At 42.0% G+C, this 23,733-nt stretch overlaps 1 protein-coding gene across 4 annotated transcripts in view; it reads right to left on the reverse strand.

Moving 5' to 3' along the window:
* NCKAP5 (NCK associated protein 5) overlaps positions 1-23,733 on the reverse strand; it is a 973,576-nt gene that overhangs the window by 862,542 nt on the left and 87,301 nt on the right. For 2 of the 4 annotated variants that reach the window (XR_013447087.1, XM_078070695.1), the window contains exon 1: positions 15,796-16,020. The exons of 1 other annotated variant lie outside the window; for it this stretch is intronic. The gene's annotated coding sequence lies outside the window, so the exon portion shown is untranslated. Of the gene's footprint in view, positions 1-1,741; positions 1,924-15,795; positions 16,021-23,733 lie in introns of those variants that run through there. One more of the 4 variants, XM_078070694.1, reaches the window with a different exon arrangement.

The raw sequence follows: 23,733 nt of genomic DNA on the forward strand, positions 1-23,733 counted from the left end.
AAAGTGAAGGTGGTGATGGAACCCGCAAGGCTGGTATGGTCTCTGAAAATAATACATTTTCATTTTAACTGCTGGGCATCATGGTGTAGTGTATGATGGGTTGCATGGCTACCTCCAGAACAGTCTCTCCATCCAATTAGCTCCAGTGGTCACCACACTAAGCACTACAGCTAGATGCTAGTTCTAGGGATCTACATCCTATAATGCTTCCATTAGCACTCACTAAGTGTACATCTACTGCACCTAAGAAACAAAATGGAAACATTTTGAAGTCATAGGGGAAAATTTTGTATCCTTACAAGACATAGGAAGTGGAGGAGGTCAGAATTCAGTGGTCCACATACTTATCTTTGAAAAAAAAAAAATTATAATGGCTTAAGAATAACCCAATGATACTGAGGAAAATAGCATAAAAACCTCTTCATTAAGCAAAAGTACTTTTGATTATAGTAGAAAAGATGAATGCCACTAGGTTAAATACCCTGGAACTATTTTATTTGATAAGAGTTTGAAAAAGTGTCTTCTAAGTTTACTTAAACTTGGAAATCTGAGGATATATAAAATAACATTGCTTTTTCATCTAACTGAGATGGCAGAAACAGAAGCTGGGAAGCTCAAACGCACATGCTCATCTGCACATATGCACATCCCTACACAGGCACGTGTGCTCTTGCTCTCTCACACACATACACATGCACAGAGCACAGCCTCCCACACCCATCTGGCTCAGTTCAGACCTTCTGATATAGTCAAATACACTGAAAACCAATGGTAAAAAGGTACCCCACTGAGCAGACTCTATGTAAAAAGAGATTTGCAGATAGGATAAGTAGAGAGAAACCATCAGGGGACTCATCATTGCCCAAGAGATTATATATTTCTAAAACAGTTGTAAAGTCCTAAAAGGAATATTAAGATGAGTACAATTTATCAGATTTTCCACAATGCCTACCTCTGTAGAACTTCCCTAGAGCATTTTCAACTCTGTATGATAAACCTGCTATCCCACTCATTTATGCTTCATTTACCAAATACAGCTTGAACTGTAGCACTTTTTTAAAGATTTTATTTATTTATTTGTCAGAGAGAGAGAGAGAGTGAACAAGCAGGAGATGCAGGCAGAGGGAGAAGCAGGCTCCCCATGGAGCAGGGAGCCCGATGTGAGACTTGATCCCAAGACTCTGGGACCATGACCTGAGACAACTGCAGATGCTTAACCAACTGAGCCACCCAGGCATCCTGAGTAGCATTTTTTTAATCTATAAGATTTCAAGTGATATCATAGATAATGTGCTTTGACATAACGGCATTGTTGCCGTCCTGAATGCAGCACATCCAATGGGGCTTTGAAAGGGGAAAGAGTAGTGCCAGATGATTGAGGGATCCACCCCCAGCCCTGTGTCTAGAATGTACCTGCCCACAGAACCAGGAAACTACAATGACAACATAAAAACACCTCAGTGGAAAGCCATTTCAGGCAGATTAAACACTCTGAGAGGCACAGAGTCCTCTCATTTATTCTAAATTCTTTATCCAGGAATTGTGCTAGCTTCCAATACAGGAGTCTAGGGCAAAAGGCAATTCTTTAATGCTTCGAAAAATGTAAGAAGGGGGTAAGGAAGGAGACAAAGAGGGGTGGGAAAATAGAGGAAGAAAAACCATTTGTAGAAGGGCAAGAACCTTTTCTTATAAGTACAACCATCAGCCTTGAGTTTTTTGAACACTGTTTCTATATACTCACATTGTACAAGCTATGATGAAGGCATGAGGGAAGTATAAGTCAGAGTCCATGGTCTAGGAAGTTTTGCTGTTGCCAGGGAAACAAGATTCCTGTACATTAAAGTATTAGGGAAGAGTACATTGGTCTTCTGCTTATTCATTTATTTATTTCCAACATCCTTCCCCCTGAAGATTTGCAATTACCTACAAAAATATACATAAAAACAAAATGATAAAATAAATAATTGGGGAAGTAAAGCCAAAGGGTAACTACAAACAGGAAAATAATAAAACCAGAGTTAAGATTAAATAAAGAAATATACAACACGCTGTCCAGGCTTGAGGTGATATATAAATTTGGCTTAAAGTTCTGAGAGCCTTAAATACGGGCAATAAATTGCACACCATGCTCTGTACAGAGTCCTAAGACTCAGCTGTATAAGAAGAACAGGGCAACCCTTGCCAAACCTAGCTGCCCATTGATACCACCTGGGATGGTTTTCAAAAATTCGATAATGAACCCAAATTCCTAGAGCAGGCAGAAAGGGAAGGAATGCTGGGAATCTTCATTTTAAAACTTCCCTAAAGTGATTAGGATGCTATGAGCTCTGAGACTTGAAGCCACAGCTGTAAGGATTTTAAAATGGGGGAGGGGGAATCCTCCAAAAATCAGACTGCAAGAATTATAAAGAATGTGATACTCAAGCTGAGCCTCTAATTTTGGATGGAGTTTAGATAGGAGGAGATGAGGATAGAGGGCATTCAAAGGGGAGGTAGACACACAAGCCAAATCATAGAAGAAAGAGGGGCCCTAATGCCATGAACAAGACAGCAGCATCCCTAGTCACTCTGAAGTGGATGTGGGGGGCCCTAGGACATATTTAATTCACTCCTTAATCCATCCAATTATAATCAAATCACAGAGGAATTAAGGAGGTCACATACAAAATAAATAAAGGATAAAACTGAAATAGAGAGGAGTGAAATGTATGTATTAGTCCTCTATTGCTGTGTAACAAATTACCACAAATTGAGTGGCTTAAAATAATACACATTTATTATGGCATAGCTTCCATGGGTAAGGAATCTAAGGACAGCTTAGCTGGGACCTCTGCTGTGGTCTCATAAGGCTGAAATCCAGGTGTCAGCAGGCCTGAGTGCTCATCTGAGACTTGGAGTCTTCTTCTGAGCTCATGTGGCTGTTGGCAGAACATCTTAAGTCTTATATCTGCAGAACTCATGGCAACTTGCTTTTTCAAGATCAGCAAGAGAATCTCTGAGACTTCAGTTCTCTGACCTTGAGGTGCTCTTTAAAGGACTTGCCAGATTAGGTCAGGCCCACCCAAGAAAATCGCCTTTTTTTATTATCTCAAAGGCAAAGGTTTAGGACCTTAATTATATTTGCAAAAATCCCTCCACTTTGCCATATAATGTAACCTAATCACTGGAACGACATCCATCATATTCTCAGGCTCTGCCCACAGTCGAGAGGGAGGGAATTATATGCCAGGTTCATGCGTAACAGGGGGCCATCATCTTGGGATCCGTCATAGAATTCTGTCTACGACGAAGTACAAAGATGAGAGAGGGAAAACTGCAAACATACAAGATACATGAGTCAACAGAGCACACGTAATTAAACATGTAATTTGGCTCTGAGCTTCCTGGCAGTTGAAGTAAAAAGGAGACATGATCAAATTTCCTAGTACTCTCTGATCAGTTTCTAGTACTGACTTGTATACAAGTCAGTCTTGTATAAGACATGATAAAAATATGTCTTTACATAGGAATCATGAAATGAGACAGCATTAAAATAAGGTAGAAAAAAATAAGACATAGCTGAAATCTGATCTCAAATAATTCTTTGTCACCACCTTGCCCCTATACCATAGGGGAATCAGCAATGATGGGAACAGAGTTCAGTGGGGTGCTTGGTCAATAGCAGGTACTATAGGCTAGTGACTGGGGTACCTGTAACAGAGATTAACCATGAAGAGGCACCATGAGCTGTTCCAGAAGTAAGAATACTGAAGTGCAAACAAACTCAAATTAGAAATCTGATAGATCAAACATGTGAAAAAGGCAGGAACAGAAGTTCAAGCACCATGTAGCATCTAATGGGTCCCACAAAAATGTTGCCTTGTTCTTTTCACCCCAGTAAGTTTCATCTGGCTGCCTCCCTGTGGAACAGCTTTTCCCCAGGGCATCCTACGGGCATCATGTGATCTCTGACAGGGCTGGTCAAAGCCTCTTCTTTGCTTTCTGGTGCTCATAATTTGTTCTAAGCATTCAGTAGAATGCACTGTGTCCACTGACATGGCACTCACACTCTAAAATATACCTGCAGTGGGGACACTTGGCTGGCTCAGTCAGAAGAGCACGTGACTCTCAATCTCAGGGTTGTGAGTTCGAGCCCCATGGTGGGTGTACAGATTACTAAAAAAAAGAAACTTTAAAATACACCTGCAGTGGCATGCAAACTTCTCTACTTTCTTCCGTCCGCTAATATATTATCTCTTTTTATGACCCCACTCAATCCCACCCTTTCCTGCTCCGACCCACGGAGCTGCCTCCCTTTCTGGAGGGCCTCCACCCTCACCCATGGCGTCAGCTTTTTCTGTGTAATCACTCCTGTTTACTTTTGTGTTGTCTCCCACAGTCTGACCATCTGGTGCACAGCAACAACTGACCGCTTTTGTCTTTCAGTTTCCGTAGAGCTTATTAGTTTAGATTTACAAACCCTGTAAATGGAAGAGGCTTAGAATCCTCCCCCTCACGCTCTTCCTCAGTGAAGACCATCCCATTACGGTCTGAGCACTTCTAGGGACAAGGAACTATTTCATAAGGTCCCAGACCCTTTCTGTGAATTTTCAAATGATCAACAGTGCTACCTAACATTAGGTTACAATTGCTTCTCTTTAACTTCTATCCTTAAGTAGTAGTGAAAGTAGTGTGTGTGTGTTTGTTCACCAAGGGACATGTCCTAGAATATTCATAGCAGCACCATTTGTAATGGTCCTAAACTGGAAACTACCCAAATGCCCACAAACAGCAGAAAAGAAATATTAGGATAGAGTCACACAATATAATACTGTACAGCAATGAGCCTGAAATGTGATATGTAATATGGATGAATCACACATACAATTTGAATGAAGGAATACCATACATAAGGTGTGATTCCATTCATATAAAGTTCAAAAACAGCCAAAATTCATCTATGCTACCGGAAGTCAGCATGCAAATTTTCTTAGAGGTGTAACTGAAAGGGAATTTGAGGAAGGCTTCTAAGATGCTACTGTTTCTTGTTCTGAGAGCTGGTAATACAGGCCTATTGAGTTTGAAACAATTTGTCAAGCTGTATACTTAGGTGCATTTACCTAGATGTATATTATACTGAAAAAAAAAAGATTTAAAAATCCTTTTCCTCCTCCAAATGACCTGAATAAATAAAATTTCTGTAGCCATTTCTTATAGATACAGGTTTTAGAATGTTCAAGATCCTAGTCATCTACTTATAAAACCTCTGAATTTGGCAAAGTTCTGATCATTCCTTTGGGAGGTAATCATATTGATTGGTTTGTAGTGTTTTTTAAAAATGACCCATGTGCAATTACCTCCTTTCCTCCAATACATTGTGAACCCCATAAAGATAGGTACTTTCCCTTTTGATTCTCTAGCAGAACATATATTCAGTGTCCATTGTATACTTAGAAAATACTCTTCTTCCCTCCTCTTCCTTAGCAATTTCAGATAAAAGGATCAAATTTACATGGGACCTATTTGATTAAACCCATGTATTTTCTCCCCCCCCCTTCATTTGTTAAAGTCTTAATACTAATTCATCCAGTGAAGCTAAATTCTATTTTGCTCTTTTCCTTCAAGTTGATCTAAGGACTGACCTTTACCCTGATTTATGAGCCCTTTTCAGATGTTTCCATATGGAGAGGTGGAGACTATTGGTAAGCTGACCCCTCCAACAGCACTGATTCAGTATTCCTCACGTCCGTTCCTTTTGTTTTCATCACCCATAAATTGACCTAATGTCTGCACCCCTTCCATAGAATTTTCTTTTCTCAAGGAAGAAATACTAATTTGGACAATGAGACAATGAGAAAGAAGCATTCTTATTCACATGAGGTTAGTGGCATCATCCTTCCTGATGGGCTAAACAGAAGGGAAGATAAGTAACACACAAACCACGTCTCTAATGGAAAGAAGGAATTCTGGGTTCTACACGATGGCATGAAAATAACCCTTTTGATGTTGATAAGGCTCCCAGCAGATAACTTATCTTTCCAGAGCAAATATTGCCAGAGAGATCTACAGACATTCACATCATGAATGCTGTTTTTCTCTCTGCTCAAACACTCATTTGCACACTTGGCACCTGGCGGTGCACAAGGTTTGCTGAATTTTCCTTTCCCACTTTGCTGTTTTTCCCAGAGAATATTCACGGGCATCAGTCACTTCCACGGACAAATGATAAGGAGAGAGGTCAGCTTCTTAACAATATTCATATTCCCATCACTCAGCCACCCTTTGTAACCAATGGTTCAGTCTATACAAGTATAGCCCACCCTGCCCCAGGTTTCCTAGAGAGAGAGAGAGAGAGAGAGAGAGAGAGAGAGAGATAGATAGATAGATAGATAGATATAGGAAAGAATGAAATTATGAATCTGGGAAGACTCTTACCAAGCCCGTTGAAGAACTCTCTCTAGAAAATTGAAGACACATGTCTGCTCTTTATAATAAGGATCACACAAAACAGAGAAGGAAAATCTAAGAAAGCCACTCATGCAGAAACTATTTAATCAAAGAGTAAAGACAATTATAACATCTGTTAATCTTCTGTGGAGGTTATAATTAAATGCTTTGGGGAAACACCCTTTCAAGGGTGATCCTTTAACATCTGTTGTGAGGACACACAGCATTGTGCAGGGACGAATCACTTCGGCACTTTGGGAGAAAGGAACTTCTGGGGATCACAAACACGGCAAGAGCCCCCAAGCACGCAGCCCCGACTTGCACCCACTGTCCTGGGGGAGGGGCTCTGCTCCTCAGTGCTTTGGATAATTGTCTGTATGGTGAGTCAGACCGCAGTCATTGTGTGTTAAGGAATAACGGGATCACAGGGCCAGAAATGGCCTTGAGACGATCTGATCTCCGCCTTCACTTTGCAGATGGGGCCACGTGATCCTACAGCTGGCTTGTGGTGGTTTACACGCAGGGTTGTTCAATTTTCCTTCCAAATTACACTCCACCCCACCAGGCTGCTGCCTCTTTGGTTTCTCTCTTTATTTGGGCTTGTACTTCTGATGTGTCCTTTGTTTAACAGGATCAGCATTCTGTGTCAAAAACTAATGCTGTAATGTATGGTGATTAACATAATAAAATAAAATTTTAAAAAAGTATGATCCAAAAACAAATAAATAAAATTCAATGGTCATATTATTAAGTACAAAAAAAAAAAAAAAACAGGATCAGCATTATAAAGAGCCCTAGGGGTTTTGAAGTTATGAAGAAGTGGGAAAACTGAAATGACTCCCTTCTGTATCTCCCCGGCCACTGAAAAACACCGACCATCTTCACTTCCCCTCTACTCTCCTTTCTGGGGAATACGAGGGGGGAGGAGAGAAAAATGAAGTTAAAGAAGGAGAACAGTGAAAGACAGGAGAAAATAGAAGGAGAGAGGGAGAAAGAGGGAAGATTGAGAGAAATAACGATGGAGAAGTAACGTGGGTTAGAGAGATGGGAAAGAGGTGGGGGCAGGAAGAGCTAGGGAAGTTGGTCCCTAAGGATGCAAAAAAACGGGCATCCAAGAAAGACCTCACCAAAAGGAGCTGGACACTCCTTGTACCCATCCCACTCCATAACCTGGTTCCACTATGCTTCACATAAGCAGTTCTACACATACAAAAGACCATAGGATTTGGCAGTTTTGCTAAACAAAATGCAGAGATGATAAACCTAGGGCATCACATAAACAGATGCAACGTGTTGAGTGATGAAAAATATGTCCACATGGTGAGAACATAATAAATGCATTCATGGCCAGGAGGGATTTGGGAGTGGGCAGTCTGGGGCTGGTGGTTGTCTGGGGCTGCGAATACTGGTGTGTGCCAAAATGCTGAGTATGTGGGGCTTTTGACATTTGGTGCTGGGATTAAACAACAAGTCCCTATGACCCGGATGCACAGTGTTATCATCAACCCTCCCATCTCCCTCTAGCAATCAGCTACTTACAAGGGCCCGTGATGTCTTGTCTTCAATGATGTAGAGCCAATAATGGTGATCCTGGCCACCACATACTGTGCGTCTATTTTTGTGCTGGCACCCTAGGTACTTCTCATTTAATCCTTACAATGATACTAGAAGGACGTCATAGAATCAAAATATCCAGTCCAAAGCCTTACTGGGCAATCTAGAACAAATTGACCTCTTAGTACTTTGTTTTTCTCATCTAGAAAATGGGATTTATGCTAATATCTATCTCAGAGGGTTATCTTGAGTAAATGAGACAGCATTAATAGAAAGTACAACAGGACCAGACACATTGTTAAGTACTTCATTAATATGAGGTGAATACATTATTGCTATTACTACATTTTATGGACAAGGAAACTGTGCTCATTGAAGTTAAATAACTCACCCCACGTCAATAGAGATCAAAACAGAAACTGGAACCCAGGTAGATCTAAGGGTAAATGCCACATAGGCATGAGCTGGGTCTATTGGTTTCTGTTACTCTCTTAAAGGACTCCAAAGGTCCTGATCTTCCTAGTATGTGATGCAGTCTTTCAGGAAAAAGGTATCCAGAAAATCTCCAGACCAACCTGGGAAACACAGAAAGGCACAATACACAGTCCAGGACATTCTCCTCTTTCTAATTGCTGTCCTCATCAATGAGAGAAGAGAAATCCTTGTCCCTTCTCTTCTTTATTCTCATACCTTTCGAGCTCCCATCTGATAAATGCCATGAATACCTACATTTACATGACAAGAAATAAACAGGCACTCACTCAAAGTTAGGTAAAAATAATAATAATATTAATAATAATGCCATGCCTTTATGCCTGAGTCCACAGACATTTGAATGCCATGAGATTTGAATGTCATCAGTTGAGTTATAAAAAGGAATGTGTTCATAAGTATAAAAATGGAGAGGCCAAAGCACTAAATCAAAATCAGAAAACTTGTTAGGGCGCCTGGGTGGCTCAGCCCTTAAGCGTCTGCCTTCGGCTCAGGTCATGATCCCAGCGTCCTGGGATCGAGCCCCACATTGGGCTCCCTGCTCAGCGGGAAGCCTGCTTCTCCCTCTCCCACTCCCCCTGCTTGTGTTCCCTCTCTCGCTGTGTCTCTGTCAAATAAATAAAAACTTAAAAAAAAAAAAAAAATCAGAAAACTTGTTTATATCCACCCATTCACTAAATATTTGCTACGCACCTACCATTTGCCAGCCACCGTTCTGGGTGCTAAGGTTACAATATTAAAGAGGAGAGACAAGGCTTTGCCTTCTTGGAACCTGTAGCTTAGACGGGAAGATGTTCTTAATCAAATCGTTGACCATACTTCTAATTGCACTAGTGACAAGTGCTATGGGAAACAAGTACCTGAGGCTATGAGAGTGGATAACAAGTAGGGAAAGACTTCCTGAGGGGGGGCCATGCAGGTGGGGCAGGAGCTATCCCAATGTGGATGGTGGGGAGCAGGGAGCCTTCCCAAGAAGGAGAGATTTCGGTTGGTGGGAGGAGCTGGAAACAGCCAGTGAGTATACAGAGAAGAGCTCTGCCCTAATCCACTGAATGACTTCAGAAAACTCAGCTCCTTTCCCTAGGGCTCTTCTGCTTCCCTCAATGGAAAATAAGCGTGATAGGGAATGCACAGAGTACTCTTCTGCTCCCACAGATTCTCTTGATTCTCCCTATCTGGGTCTGAACCAAGGGCATATTATAGAGTGAGAAGATTCTGGTCCAGGTGCAGGAAACAGAAAACCTGTTTTTGTGGAGTGTGGGGCACACTCAAATGTGGGAAGCAAGTATAAATCGTTCCTAGGATAAAAGAACCATCATTTGTTTCTTTCTCATATTCAACATCCAATACTAGATCCCAGAAGACTCAGAGACCAGTGCTCCAACTCCAAAAGAAATGTTATGTGTAGATTGTATTCCTGGCATCCAGAGTCCTGGTTTGATTGATGGGCTATTAATAATCTATCTGAATTCTCCAATTTCCCCCTAAGAAAACAATGAAAATGAAAAGTTAAGACTTCTCATTTTTCCAGATAGAATTACAATGCACTTGAAAACACTACTTTGATAGTTTTACTGCTATTGATCAGGTGTCCTAAAAAAAAAAACTGGCTTCTTCAACAAGGTAACTGTTGCAACTGATCTGTATGTGAAATGTTACTCAGTTTAATAAGGCCCTCTACTGGCAAACTCCAAAAACACAGTCTCTTGCAAACAATTTGAAGTATTTTAACTACTCCCAATAATAAAGTATCTCACATTACTGATTATTCAAATCTCGGCTGAAAGAATGAGTGAAAAGAAAATGAGAAAGGAAAGATACAAATGTCATTTTGAGTGGGCCTTTCATTCGCTATTCATATGATAACTTACATGAAGTAACATTTGCTTTCTTCTGATGAAGCTACTCCAGATGTCAAAGGTACACAGAAACAAAGGATATTTACCACATTAAAATGTACTGAATATTCGTGAAACCATAAAACCAAATTAGGAATGTTATTTACCAACTACAATAAACCAGATCATTTCTATTTACCCACGTATGAGTAATTGACTATAATTAGAATTTTAAAAAAATGTTGAAGGCAGGCCCTTTAAATTGCTTCTGATATGGCTCAACTGATAATTAAGTTCCCTTGCTTGACAACGACAAAAAGACAGTTTATCGTGACTTGAGAACTTAATTATGGATATATGAAGAACGTTTTAAAAGTAGGTTTCCTTGGACACATTTGTCAAAAAGCTGATGGAACAACTGGGAAATTTTAACTAAAGATTCCTAGAAAATTAAGTAATAAGCTTTTTAATGAGGCCATTAATAACTTTAGGAAAAATATTTTTTAACAGAAAGTAAATGTGATAATAAATTGATTCAACAATGACCATTAAAAATGAGCACAAAATATACATGTAATCAATGATTTTGATTGGAGAACAGAGAAGGTATGGGAAATATAAGAAACATATATTGCCTATCATAAGAGGAAATAAATCAATTTTCTATTACAAATAGATAAAAAACATTTAGAAATATTACATAAAAAGCAAAAAGAGTAGAAAAATTCTCTGAGGAGTGGGAATGGAGAGGGAAGGATGGAGAGGGGACTGGGAGATACACAGATCTTCGTATACATATGCGAAGTTTATACGTATACATAGACTATGTATGTATTTATAGATGATATAGTAGTTATATATTTACATAAACATTTTCACACTATTTGGTTTTCTAAGCTTTAAGCAGGTATTACTTTGATTTTTAAAAATTTCGTAATAACACATCACCACTGACAATGGAACCATTTGGAACATATCTTTTAGGCTGGCCTGGATCAGATTGTTTGCCCAATGAAGCAAATACCCTTCGTAGAACAGTTTGTCAGACATGCATCTTGACAGTAACATTTGTCCCCACATTTCAGAACTAACAGCTCTTCTTTCAACACCATGATATTTATCTGCCGTATTATTGACTGAGCTGATATTCCACAGTGTTGGGTTTGGGACTTTCCTCTTGAACTCAGTCCATTGGGTTCCTCTAGTCTATCCAAATTCTACTCAAAGGAATCACTAATCCAGAAAGTTTCTTTCTAAGAAGGAGACAGCTGATTTCTTGCCCTGAAAACACCAAGATTAATTTATGTAACCACTGGGAAGTACCTTGTGTAATTGAGGCTTCCAAACCGACACGACACACTTCATTAGACAAGTATGTGTTGGGGCATAGTAAACGTTGTGGGTAATGTTCTATGCATCTGAGAGATTTATCATTTCATCTATAAGAAAACACAACTGGGAATCCAAAGTTCCAAAGGCATTAAACTTTGCAGAATTAGAGAGCCAGAGAAAAACAAGCCTATAAGTTACCTGGTATGTTTAACTGGTTCTAGGGCTTAGCAGTGTTCAGCCTCCACCATTCTGGCTGTTTAAATCCACTATCACAAAATACTACCACTTCTGTTGGCAAACTTTTTAGGTACCAACCAAATGGCCAACCATCGTTTCCATTTTTTTTTTTTTTTAATTTGAATCGCCTGGATTACACTCTCGACCAGGCTGAACTCGGCTACCAACACCCATACCAAGAATGCAAATAATCTTGATGTTTAGCCATAAACTTGGGCTAGCCTGCAAGAGGATTCTTATCTGAGACTAAAAGAAAAACAAACACCAAAGGACTGGTTAGACATTTCTAAAAAACTAGAAAATGTGAATTGCCAGTTCAACCAGTTGACACCTAGAAGTATTCATCTAATTTGCAGCTCCACCAGAACAATCAGCCCAGGAGAAGACAAGAAAAATCAAAGTTCTGCCATTGGCAAAGCTCATGAGGAAAAAACGCTTTCCATAACCAGAGGGCAGTACAGTGAAAGGTTAAGACCATAGGCTTGGGGTTCAAATCCTGCTCTTGTCTCTTACTGCCCATTTGACCTCATATTTCTGAACCTCAGTACCTTTGCCTGGAAAATGTGCATTGTGATCATCATGAGACAGCATGTGCAAAGAGCTTAGAAATGTGCCTGGTATCCTGCAATCACTCAATAGTGATTAGGGGGAAGAAAACAGTATAAATCTTCTCCTACAGTTCCCATGAAGCATGCACTCATACACTTTTTTTCATCATTTATTGGGAACTCACTTGGTGCCAAGTGCTGAGCTATGCGTGAGATTACGAATCTGGCAAGGCCCGGGAGAATAAACTGGGTGGATGGAGAGGTGCCATGGGCAAGAATGTAAAGGTGGAGGGGTGCGAAAGAACATAGAAGCCCAGCTTGTTCAGGTAACAGAAAGCAGCGTGGGTAGCCAAGCCAGTCATTTCCATGCAAATCATCCGAGGAACTTTTTAACAATGTCTGGACCTGAGTCCCACCTTGGAGATGCTGCTTCATTAAGTCTGGAGTGGGACATGGGCATCTGCAAGGTAAATAATAATGACAATAGCTAATACTCATTAGTACTTAATATATGCTTGGCATTGTGCTAAGTGTTTTAGCTATATTAATTTATGTAATCCACCCCCAGGTCTTCATGAGGTAGTCACTCTTATAAGCCACATCTTAAAGATGTGAAATTCAAACAGAAAAGTTAAGGGAATTAACAAAGATCATAAAGGCAGAATGTGGTAGAAGCAGCGTTTGAGCTTGGGCGGTCCAGTTCCAGATACCAAGTCCTCCATCGCTATGCCCTGCTGCCTTTGGACCTTTAGTGGAAGGTTCAGATGAACTGTCAGGCCAGGAAGCTCTGGGACAGATATGCAAGTAGGTGTGGAGGAGCGGAGAAGAATGAGCCGGAGTAGGCTGGCTGATACCACATCAGGAATAGTCCTGTTTGCATGCTCAGGAGTCTGGCCTTGAAGGCCTTCAACCCCAGGGAAAAAGAATGTAAAGCCACTCAACACATTTATGTGATAAGTTTGTCAACCAAGTGCAGAGGGCTGGATGTCTGATGAAGGAAAAGGGATACTTAAGATTAGCCATTCACTTATTCATTTATTTAGTGTTATACATTGAACAATGACTCTGTACTAGAGGCTGTGGATATAGGAAGTATTAAAACACAGCCTTTGTTTTCAGTGGAAAGAGGGATTTATGTGGCAAGGAGCTCCAGATCCCACAGCGAAAGTTAACACAAGACATCATGAAGGTCTAAAGAAGGAAATCATCACGACAACTCCAAGAGTTCATGGGAGGATCTGATAGGCAGGGATGTCGGGGGCATGGAAGGTTCCAGAGAGAAAAGGTATGTAGGGTGTGAGTGGAATTGAGCTGAAGGTTAGAATCTGAAATCCAGGCTGCTGTGAGAGAAGGAAGGGGGGTGAGGAATCAGTGAGAAAGGGAAGAGAAGGTTCTATTGGCAAGAAGGACTCCAGAAAAGCAAGGTGTGGTCAATAAGAAATAATAATAATAAAAAGGTTGAGACTTGAAAGTAAAGCCGAAGCACAGATTGTCAGAGCTGGGAACCACCTGACATCTTGTGACCTGTAAGTGATGCTAGATACCTTTTATACTATTTCAACTGCCAGAATCACCTCCCTTGGCCTTGTGGCGATTAGCTGTAAAATAATCACAGAGTTCCCTTTGGCTCTCTAGCAAAAAGAATGAGGAACGGAGACATTTAGAAGCATACCCAGAGCCAAAGACAACACAGGAACAGGGCCAGACCACTCTATCTATACACCTTCACCCAGCCCTGTTCCTACAGGGAGACCTAGCAACCACACGTGGAGCCCACTTCTTCCATCATCTGCAGGAATGGAAATGTGGAAGGCAGGCTGGAATGAGCACGAAGGACCGAGTCTCCAGCTATAGGTCTGCCACCATCTTGCCAGGGGACTCCGGACCAACCATTCCCCCTTCCTTGTGCCTCAGGTTTCCTTCTGTAAAAACGATGTGCTCTGACTACTAACTTGAAAGTGGTCTTAGTAGCAGATCCCTTATTTTAAATGAAAAGTCACGCAAAGCACTTTCAATACATGAAACATATCCGAGCAGGGGGTGTGTGCCCTGATGGAAAAACTGGGGGCTGACAAACAGGCAGGAGGTCACCCACCGTAGAAATCCATGGAAGACAGTGGAATATTTTAGGACCTTTCTGGCCCTGGCTTCTTACAAGTCTCTGAAAGCAGAGAAAAGGGGGAAAGCAGTGAAGGCTACCCCTGTTCTCCTGGGCGAGGGACAGAGCAGCTGAAGTGAGGAGCAGGCTGGGGCTCCGGGAGTGAGTCACAGAGTTCGTGTGCAGGAGCTAACAGGCTAAGAGCCACTTCTTGCCAACCCGCGCAGCCTGGCTGTCCGTTCTAGATGGCAGGAATCAGCCGCCAGTTGCTATGGACAGCGAGGCGCTGAAGAGCAAACCCAGCAGCCCAAGGCCCACAGCAGACAGCTCAAGGTGCGCGTCTCCGAAGGAGAACTTCCAGGTGGCCCCGTGCGGCTGTGATAAAGAGGGAGCCTGCGTCCAGGCTGGAGGCACAAGGAGCCCCCTCTTCCTATCCCCCCAAGAGTATCTGGACAGTTCTAAAGAGCCAGAAGGGAAGGCAAAGAGAGGATGTGCATCTTGAATCCAGACCTAGCTGAGTGTCAGAATTTGACTTTTTCAGTAGTCCATGAATTCAGGTTCCCAGCTCAGAAGACAAGTCAGGACAGTGAACATTTCTCCAGATACTCAATGGGAAAATATCCAGATAGGAACGGTTTCAATTTCAAAACATTTTTCTATACTTTCAAATTCCTCAAGAATGAATGAGCCGGGGTGTGTGTGTGTGTGTGTGTGTGTGGTGTGTGTGTGTGTGTGTGTGTGTGTGTGTGGCGAGGGTGTAGGCAGGAGGGAACAAGACACTGTAAACAACATGCACATATGAGAAAACTACAAACCACAGAAAGGATCAGAGACCAAAAACAAAAAGTGGGTTTCCGCCTTCCAGCACACTAGTTAATTAAAAATTAGTCTGTCATTTTCTATTAAAATTCCTAGGTCAACCCAGTAGTTTTTTGTATGGCTGGTTGCTTTTTATTTGAAAAAAAAAAAGAAAAGAAAAGAAATCCAGCCTCCCAGCAGAGTCAAAAGAGGACTAGGAATTCACTCTCTGTTATCTACACCCCGGTGCCTATTCTCAGACGAGAGGAGTCCTCTGCACCTACCCCCGGCAACTTCAGCACACTATAATTACTAGGAACAGACGCCTACTTGTGTGGCAGCCCAGAGAGCCTGGAGAAACACCTAAACATCATCATCGCACTTTAAAAGGAAAGCAAGCTGTATAAATAAGAAAAACTGTTACAAGAGTTAAAAAATAAATAAAATAAAATAAACCAGCCCCCAGCCTTACTTGTAGTTAGCTCTTCAATCAATACATATCACAGTCCTGGAGACAGACACAGCCACGGCTCTTTCCAGCTAAAAATTTCTTCCCGAGGTTATCCGCTGTTTATTTTTGCAGCATTAAAAGGCCGTGCTAAGAGACCACGCTCAGTTTTCCTGAACATCCAAAGCAGCAGCGAAGTCCTGCAGCGAATTCGGAGCAAGTTTGCGGAGACTCGCTCCCTGGGCCGCGGCTCCGTGGTTGCTCCGAGCTTGTAAATACAAGCTCCGTGGACAAAGTCCCAAATGACATCACTGGCAGCTGCTTATTGTTGAGTCTTTATTAACTGACTGTCAAAAAGAAAGGAGGGGGTGGGGAGCAAGAGTATCTTTTCTGCAGCAAAATCGGCATCTCGGAGCGGATTCCAGTTATACATGCGTAAATAATCCCATTGATGCAAATTTTCAAGAGCTTGGTTTTTCTCAGGTCAGAGCCTTTTTCTCCGGAAAAAGACACAGAATCGCCTCCACCAATTGACGCCGGATAAACTGAAAACGTGGAGGGAAAGTTTGCAATGCCGGGAGGGCCCCATTGAGTTGTTTACCCACCTGTTTGCAGTTGGCTTCAGAGTTTGATGATTCACAAATATGATTATTAGTTATGTCTTGTGTGGTCTAACAGCTTTTGCTGTGATACCAGATACTTGCTTAATGTATTTCCTAAATGGCTTGTCTTGGGGTGCAACTCTTTTTAGACATACTCGAAAGGTTTTCATCTTGGGGTAGAAGAATGTGTTCCCTGAAATGTAGGCAAAATGTTGTATATATGTGCAAATAGGTGGATTTTCTTTTTTTTTCTGAGAAGAGTGCTGGAAGCCTTCTTTAGATTCTCAAAATTTTTTTTTAATTTTATTTTAATTCCAATGCAATTAACAGTGTTATATTAGTTTCAGGTGTACAACATATTGAGTCAACACCTCCATATATTACTCAGTGTTAAGATAAGTGTACTGTTGATCCCCTTCACTTTATTTTGCCAGCTTCCCAAAATTTTAATGACCTACCTGCACCACCCCAATCATGCCCCCCCCCCCCAAAAAAAATCTTTGCCGAGTATCTGTAATAATCTCAAGGACTATTGTAAGCCACCCCGGCCACTTCGAACCAGCAAGACAAAAAAGAGCACTTTCTTGCCTGTTTTCCACTCTCTCCTGGAATCTCTCCTGTCAGCTGGTTCTTAACTTTTTTTTTTAATAGTACTCTCCCCACCCCCACCCCCACCTGGGGAAATCCACAAATCCTCCACTGAGTCTCTGTCATGAAGCTCAACACTCTAGACTACTCTGTTCTCCTTCCTTCCTCTGAACTGCTCTAATGCTGCTGACTATTTATATTTATTTGCAGCTTTTTATATACCGACTTGTATTTTTAGCTTGTTTTGTAGCCATCTGTGTTCTGTCTCCCCAACCCAGTTTGAAAGGTCTTTGAGGGCAACCATTGTGTTGTGTTATTTGTTTACACTCAAATCGCCTGCCATAGTCAATCTTTGGCCCAAATGGGGGGAGGGCGCTAAGAATGGAGGCAGGAATAAGGTTGGCAGATTCCAGGGAATGGGGTGTATATTTAGATTAAACACTCTCCTGGTCCTTGGAAAACAATGACTTCACATCCCACTGCTTCCCCACAGTGGATGCTCACTGCATGTCCAAAACTTATTTTCTCAAGGAGCAGTGGTAGATTATTGATTTGAGAAGGTACCAAGGCCCCCAAATATTCCACTTTCATATAGGAATCACATAAAGGCAGCGCAGAACTCCGATGGGTTCAAATCAACACAATATTTATGGAAAACAAATTAGAAATACCTAAAGATTTTCTAGAGCAGGCAATTCCACTTTCCAGAGTAATCCCACCAATAAATTCACAAAAGAGCTCAAGAATATAAGCCCAAAAATGTTCTTTCCAGCATTATTTATAAACCAATAAAGTAGAGATAACTTTAATATTCATCAATATGAGAAAACGTAAATTAGGGCATAAGCATAGTACAGAAAACTGAGAAGGTTTTGAAAAAACTGAGGTAACTGTACATATACTGATATAGAAAGAAGCAGTTGCTTGTTGCATGAATAAAGCAAATTGCAGTATAGAATGTAGCATATGATGGAGGAATTATAGCAATTATTAACAGTGGTTATCCTTAGGGAGTGAGATAGAGGAACTTGCATTTCTGTATGCTTATGGGTGGTTTGATCTTTTTTTCGATGAGCATGTTCCACTTTTGTTATTAAAAATAAGAGAAGTCCATGATTGTATAATTTTCAAAATAAATCATGAGACCAGCTATTTTTTCAAAAATGTCTGACATAGAGTAGGTGCTCACTAAAGATCTATTGATTGAACATCTTCTCAGAGTTTCTACGAGGCTACCGCAACACGTGGGGATGGAATGGGGTAAGGAAGATGTGAGAACCAGACAATGGATTTGCATTCCTGATCCAGTGACCAATCTCCCTTTCCATTACATCGGAGGACTGGTTTGAAAACCTCTTAGACTCTGTTCACCTTAAGCAATGATTAAAGTTAAGTGTTCAGAACATAAAGTGCTGACCTTTCTGTTGTGCAATTGCCGTTTGACAAATGGAATTTTCAGGTAAGACAAGTATGAACCGCTCTGGTTCTGTTCGCTAGTGGCTAGCAAGCACAGGAGGACAAGTCATAAAGCTTGTAAGGGCACAGGTTGGCCCAGCTCCTTGTCATGGCTGGTCTAACATTAAGGAACTCTCCAGAGGAAAGTTAGAAAAGTCTAATCCATAAAGAGTCTTCAGAGCTTTGTTAAGGACTCCGGGCTTTGAAATTCAGTGGCCTGGGGTGATGGCACAATGCACAGGTCTGTCTCCTCTACACACAGCCAACAAGACCTCTATGACAGAAACCCGCAGGCATAAGCCATGCATTAGACACGATGTTTTTCTTTAGGGGGACAAAGTCCACGAGAAAGAATGACTAGAAATTTCCACCAAGGTAAGCTAGATTTTTTCAAAGCACTATTTCTATTCCTCTAGAGAAAACATTCTGGAGTCTTGTCTTCCTTCCTAGTGAGAAGATATTTTATGTCTGTAAAAATTTCGAGAGAAGGAAAGCACAGCCCGTATTTCCTGCATTTTTTTTTTTATTTTGCTATAATCCACACATTATAGGAACCTGAAGCCAGATTCTGTTTAAATGCACATTTGGAGCCCCTTGGGTGTGATAGGGTCACACTTTCTTAAGTGGAAGTTAAAGACAAGTATTAAACTTGACTTACAACTTAGTATAAAATTAAATAAGGGAAAGATGGTGGGGGGGCACTGTCTTCCCCACCTCTACCAAGTGATCATTAATGCAGCTGCCCAAATTACCTCCTCACATGCTAAGATGCTTAGCTCACCTCCCCTGTCGGGGCCTTCCTGGCCTCCTTCAGGCAATCCCCTCTCCCCCCATGACACCTGCCCTCACCCATGGAGGACTGCCAGCTGGTGTTACAAAAGGCATACGATTGTCTACTTGTCTGCTCAATTTTCAAAACCTCTTGTACTGTATTCTTCATGGTTGAGTGTTTTCTGGAAAATCCCTAAAGTCAGAGATGGTAATCAGATCTGTGAGGTGTGAAACACAGCAAAGAGGTCCCTTAGAGATGCTTTTTGGTGATGGTCGTGTATCATTGGGGACCTACCAAGACTATCATCACAGGTGCAGATTTTACCTCCAGTGTCTGATTTCCCCTCTCTCTCTACCTCTTATCCCCAGAAGCAAGTATAACTACTGCAATTTATTAAGCATTTGTGTGTGCTACTTGCATTAAACGCATTACCTAATTTACCTTTAAAAATAACCCAGTGAGTTACGTACTATTATTATCATTCCCCTTTTATAACTAAGGAAACTGAGGCCCACAGTTACTTAAATAATCTGACTATGGTCACACAATAGTAAGAGGTAGATCCACCATTTCATGATTGTGAATACTAAAAAGAGATTTGATAAACCAATGTGAATAATGACAAATTGGAATTAGATACATGTAGTCATTGTTAAAGCACTCAGCTCTGATTCCGATATGTGACACATGACACTAGACATTCAACAGACCTTCAGACTTCAATATCAAACTAGTGTGATGTCTGTTTCTTCCCATAACCCAGCTGTTCTGCTTAGTTCTTAGAGGAGATATGGTGTAGGCCTCAAAGACCAGTGCAAAGACCATGGGAATCATACTCACGGGACTTATGCCCAGAGGATCACTGGTGGAGTAAATTCTGCAGGCCCTTGGAGATGGGCAAGCTCCAATTGTAAGGAGAAAATATTGAAGAACAGGCATTTAAGTGTTTCCCTTTACACAGAGCCTTCAGTAACTCATAACTTTGTTCCGATATCTGTTTTTTCTTGTGGAGCTAATGGTTCTGCCGATGCTTAAGAGATTGCCTGTTGCCAGCCAGTCTACCCCGTAAAAGTTAATATGATCAGAAATAGGAAGCAGGAGAGAATTTAGAAGGAATAACATGGGCACACCTCAGCATTCAAACCAGCCTGGCTTTTTAGAGTGAGTGTCTAGGGGCCCTGAGAATCTGCATGTTTGAGAAGTGGCCCACATCGTTCTCATGCAGGGGTCTTCAGACCATATTTTAAGAAGCACCGATTATAACAAGAGAAACGAATATCAGACCTTCTTGTCTACAACCAGACATTGATAAAGACCAAGTAGCTTCATCCAGTTTCCTTAGGAAGGAGCACTGTGACCAACAGGCAAATTCCTGGTAACTGTTAGCTTCATGGATCACATCTGACACAAAGCTGGTGCACAAAATGCAACTTGGAAAAGACAAAACAGGTGTCACAATGATGGTCCCAAACACACAGTCAGATAGAAACGTTTTCAGGCTTTAATCGCTACAGATGTTACAGCAGTCCCCTATATAAATCAAACAAAAACAAGAGCACACCATAAAGTGTGAAGCCCAACGAAGTGCAGATTACTCTCCTAACAACTGCTTTGATGCATTTCCTGATGTATCAAGTTTCAAACTTACAAATACTTTTTTCCTCATTGGGGGAAAGGGGGGTGTCGCTTGCTGGTATCCTCAACATACATGTAGTCTATTGGGTTGTTGACATGATTGGGGCACCAGGGACCTCTGGAGAGGGGCTGATATGGCAAACATTTGTTGAAAAAGGTGAAGGGGAAAGATGTAAAATGAGACCTACCATAAAACTGTGTCCTGGAAATGGGGTGCTGTCCCCCCATGCATTTGCTTTCCCACCGAGCTCAGGCTCTGGGTCCAGCCCCAGAGGAAAAGCGGGGGTTAATGTTCCTCAGGCATGAGAAGACTCTTGATGAAAGGCCCTATGTAAGTATAAAGTATCACCATGAAGTTGGAGGATTTTATTTCAGCCTCCTCATTGTGTTGTTGACAGTGCATACTGTGAGTTTGACATTTTTAACTACTTTGCTTGCCCCAAATAAAAAGGGCCGGGCCGGAGGAGGTGGGAAAAGGGGAGGGGGAGGGGAGCCATACTCTCCCCCTCACTTCGATTTTACACCAATCTGATGTACGGCATTGAAGTCCAGTTTGCCAGCCAGGTCCAACAATGCTACCTCAGAGATTTATGCAAATTCATTAAACTACAAGATGCAAGTTGCATTCCTTTTAACCTGAGAACAGAGTCCTCCTGAAACCAGAGCCTGAAGGAGGCCTCGAGAGACATGGCTGTCCACAGACTGAGAAAGCAACTCATTTTGTGGCCTGTGGGGATTGTCTAAATAAAAAGACCCTGAGTTCAATTTTCATCAGATACAAAGAAGCCATTAAAATCAGTGATCGCACCGAGGGAAGGAAGAGGGTGGAGACAGCCATTGACTCTTCGATGTGTGAGACGCCGATTATTGTGTGATTGGTGCCTTGAATAAAGCCTGTCCTGGATGGCTTGACAGTCAGCTCCTCGTGCTCCTTGAAATGTACTGGGGCTCCTGCACCTAATGGTCCCTGCCTGCCGCCCCCCAGACCAACCCCTGACAACTGCCCTGGGATGCAAAGAAGAAAGGGAGCTAACAGGTTAGGGTACCCCAGGGGGAGGAAGCAGGATTGGGTCCCCAGGGGACAGAGTCGCAGGCTTCTAAACCCCGCCTGATTTTGCCCAAATGGCCAGCAGAGCCCTGGGCTGACTCTGGAGCCCCCAGGGGCCCCAGCATTCCTCCTTTCATGCTGACAAATCTTCTTAAGCTAAAAGGACAAAAGCAGGGATGCTGGAGGGAAGGCAGGGCAGGGTTCTGTTGTAGGGATGGGCTGGAAGAGGGGTGTGCCTTTTCTTCTTTCTTCTTCCCCTCACCTTTGGAACCTGGCGCGCGCGCGCACACACACACACACACACACACACACACACACGAGTTCTTTTCTCTGATGGCCTGGTATTTTAGGCTCCAGAAACACCTTATTTTTGTGGCAAGTATTCCTCACAGGCCCTTTAGAAAAGGTATCCTTACAGATCAGAGAAAGACAGGCAACCCTCTCCATAGTCTGTCCCCAACCAAATAGCCCTGGGAAGTCAAGAGCAGTGGCAGAAATGGGGGGCGTTCAGAGGGAGAGCCGCTCACTCAGGTACAAAGAACAACTGTGGAAACATGAGCCAAGGCTCAAGGGGATGCGTCAGGCTGGGCTTTAACCCAGATGGGTTTTTTCAGGTCCAGGGCCAGCTCTGCCCTCTTGCCCTAGACCAACAGAGAGAAAGTGGTCACCATGCAAGCAAGGATGATGCACATTTAGTGTATCTCCCCAGAGAGGAAGTCCCTGTTCTTTCCTCACCTTCCCAGGCAAAGCTCACTGTGGTATCAAGAAATGGTCCTTTGTCCAGAAAACCACACAGTACTAGGAGACTCCATAATTCCCCTGAGGAATGAGCGAGCCTGTGAGACCTAACTCTGCAGATAATAGAGCCTCTCAGCTCTATTGTCACTGCTGTTTTAAACTTTATACCTTAAATAAATCCAGGGGAACTATTTGAAGACAGATTAAGCCTTTCCTGGGTATAATAATCTATTGTTAAACCTAAAAATCTACCGGTGGGGAAATTATTTTAAAACATAGCTTTATTGGGGTGCCTGGGTGGCTCAGTTGTTAAGCGTCTGCCTTCGGCTCAGGTCATAGTCCCAGGGTCCTGGGATCCAGCCCCGCATCGGGCTCCCTGCTCAGCGGGGAGCCTGCTTCTCCCTCTCCCACTCCCCCTGCTTGTGTTCCCTCTCTCGCTGTGTCTCTCTGTGTCAAATAAATAAAGTCTTTAAAAAAATAAAATAAAATATAGCTTTTCTAATAACAAAGAAGAATACCCATTAATTTTATTAGTTATCATTTATTATTTTGACTGATCATAATAACGTAAGTCCTATCAGTCAAGGTCATGAGATGCTGCTGCTGGGTTAGAAACACTTATGATGTGGCTAATACCTTCTGAATAAATATAAAAATGATACATTCCTTGTTTGTATAGGAAGAGCATAGTTACTATAATAAGGAGCCTTTAGAATGTTATTTTAGCAATAGGATACTTTTGAAATAAAATCTTGGGTAGAATTTGGTTACCTAAAACGGTTTCAGGATGGTATCCCTGACCTCTGAGAGCCCACCCGCCAGCCATCCCCTACTCCCACCTGCTGAAAAGAGCAGAGAAGGGATACACACTCACAGGCAGGGCTGGATAAACTGAACTAAACTACATTATTCTTGCCCTGTCTACTCACCCCTTATTGAACCCTGCTCCCTGAGCTCTTTTGACCCAGACCGTCTGTAGTGCCCAGCTTAGCCCTTAATTATACAGAGCAAGGATTCATGGGTTCACATTTGCTTTTGGTAGGCCACTCTTACCTCCCAGTTAGGTTGGTGTCATCCTGATTCAGAGACCATATTCTAGACTTCGTAGTTAATATGATGCTGAG

This window comes from Halichoerus grypus, chromosome 4, assembly GCF_964656455.1.
Source record: "Halichoerus grypus chromosome 4, mHalGry1.hap1.1, whole genome shotgun sequence".
Taxonomy (NCBI): domain Eukaryota; kingdom Metazoa; phylum Chordata; class Mammalia; order Carnivora; family Phocidae; genus Halichoerus; species Halichoerus grypus.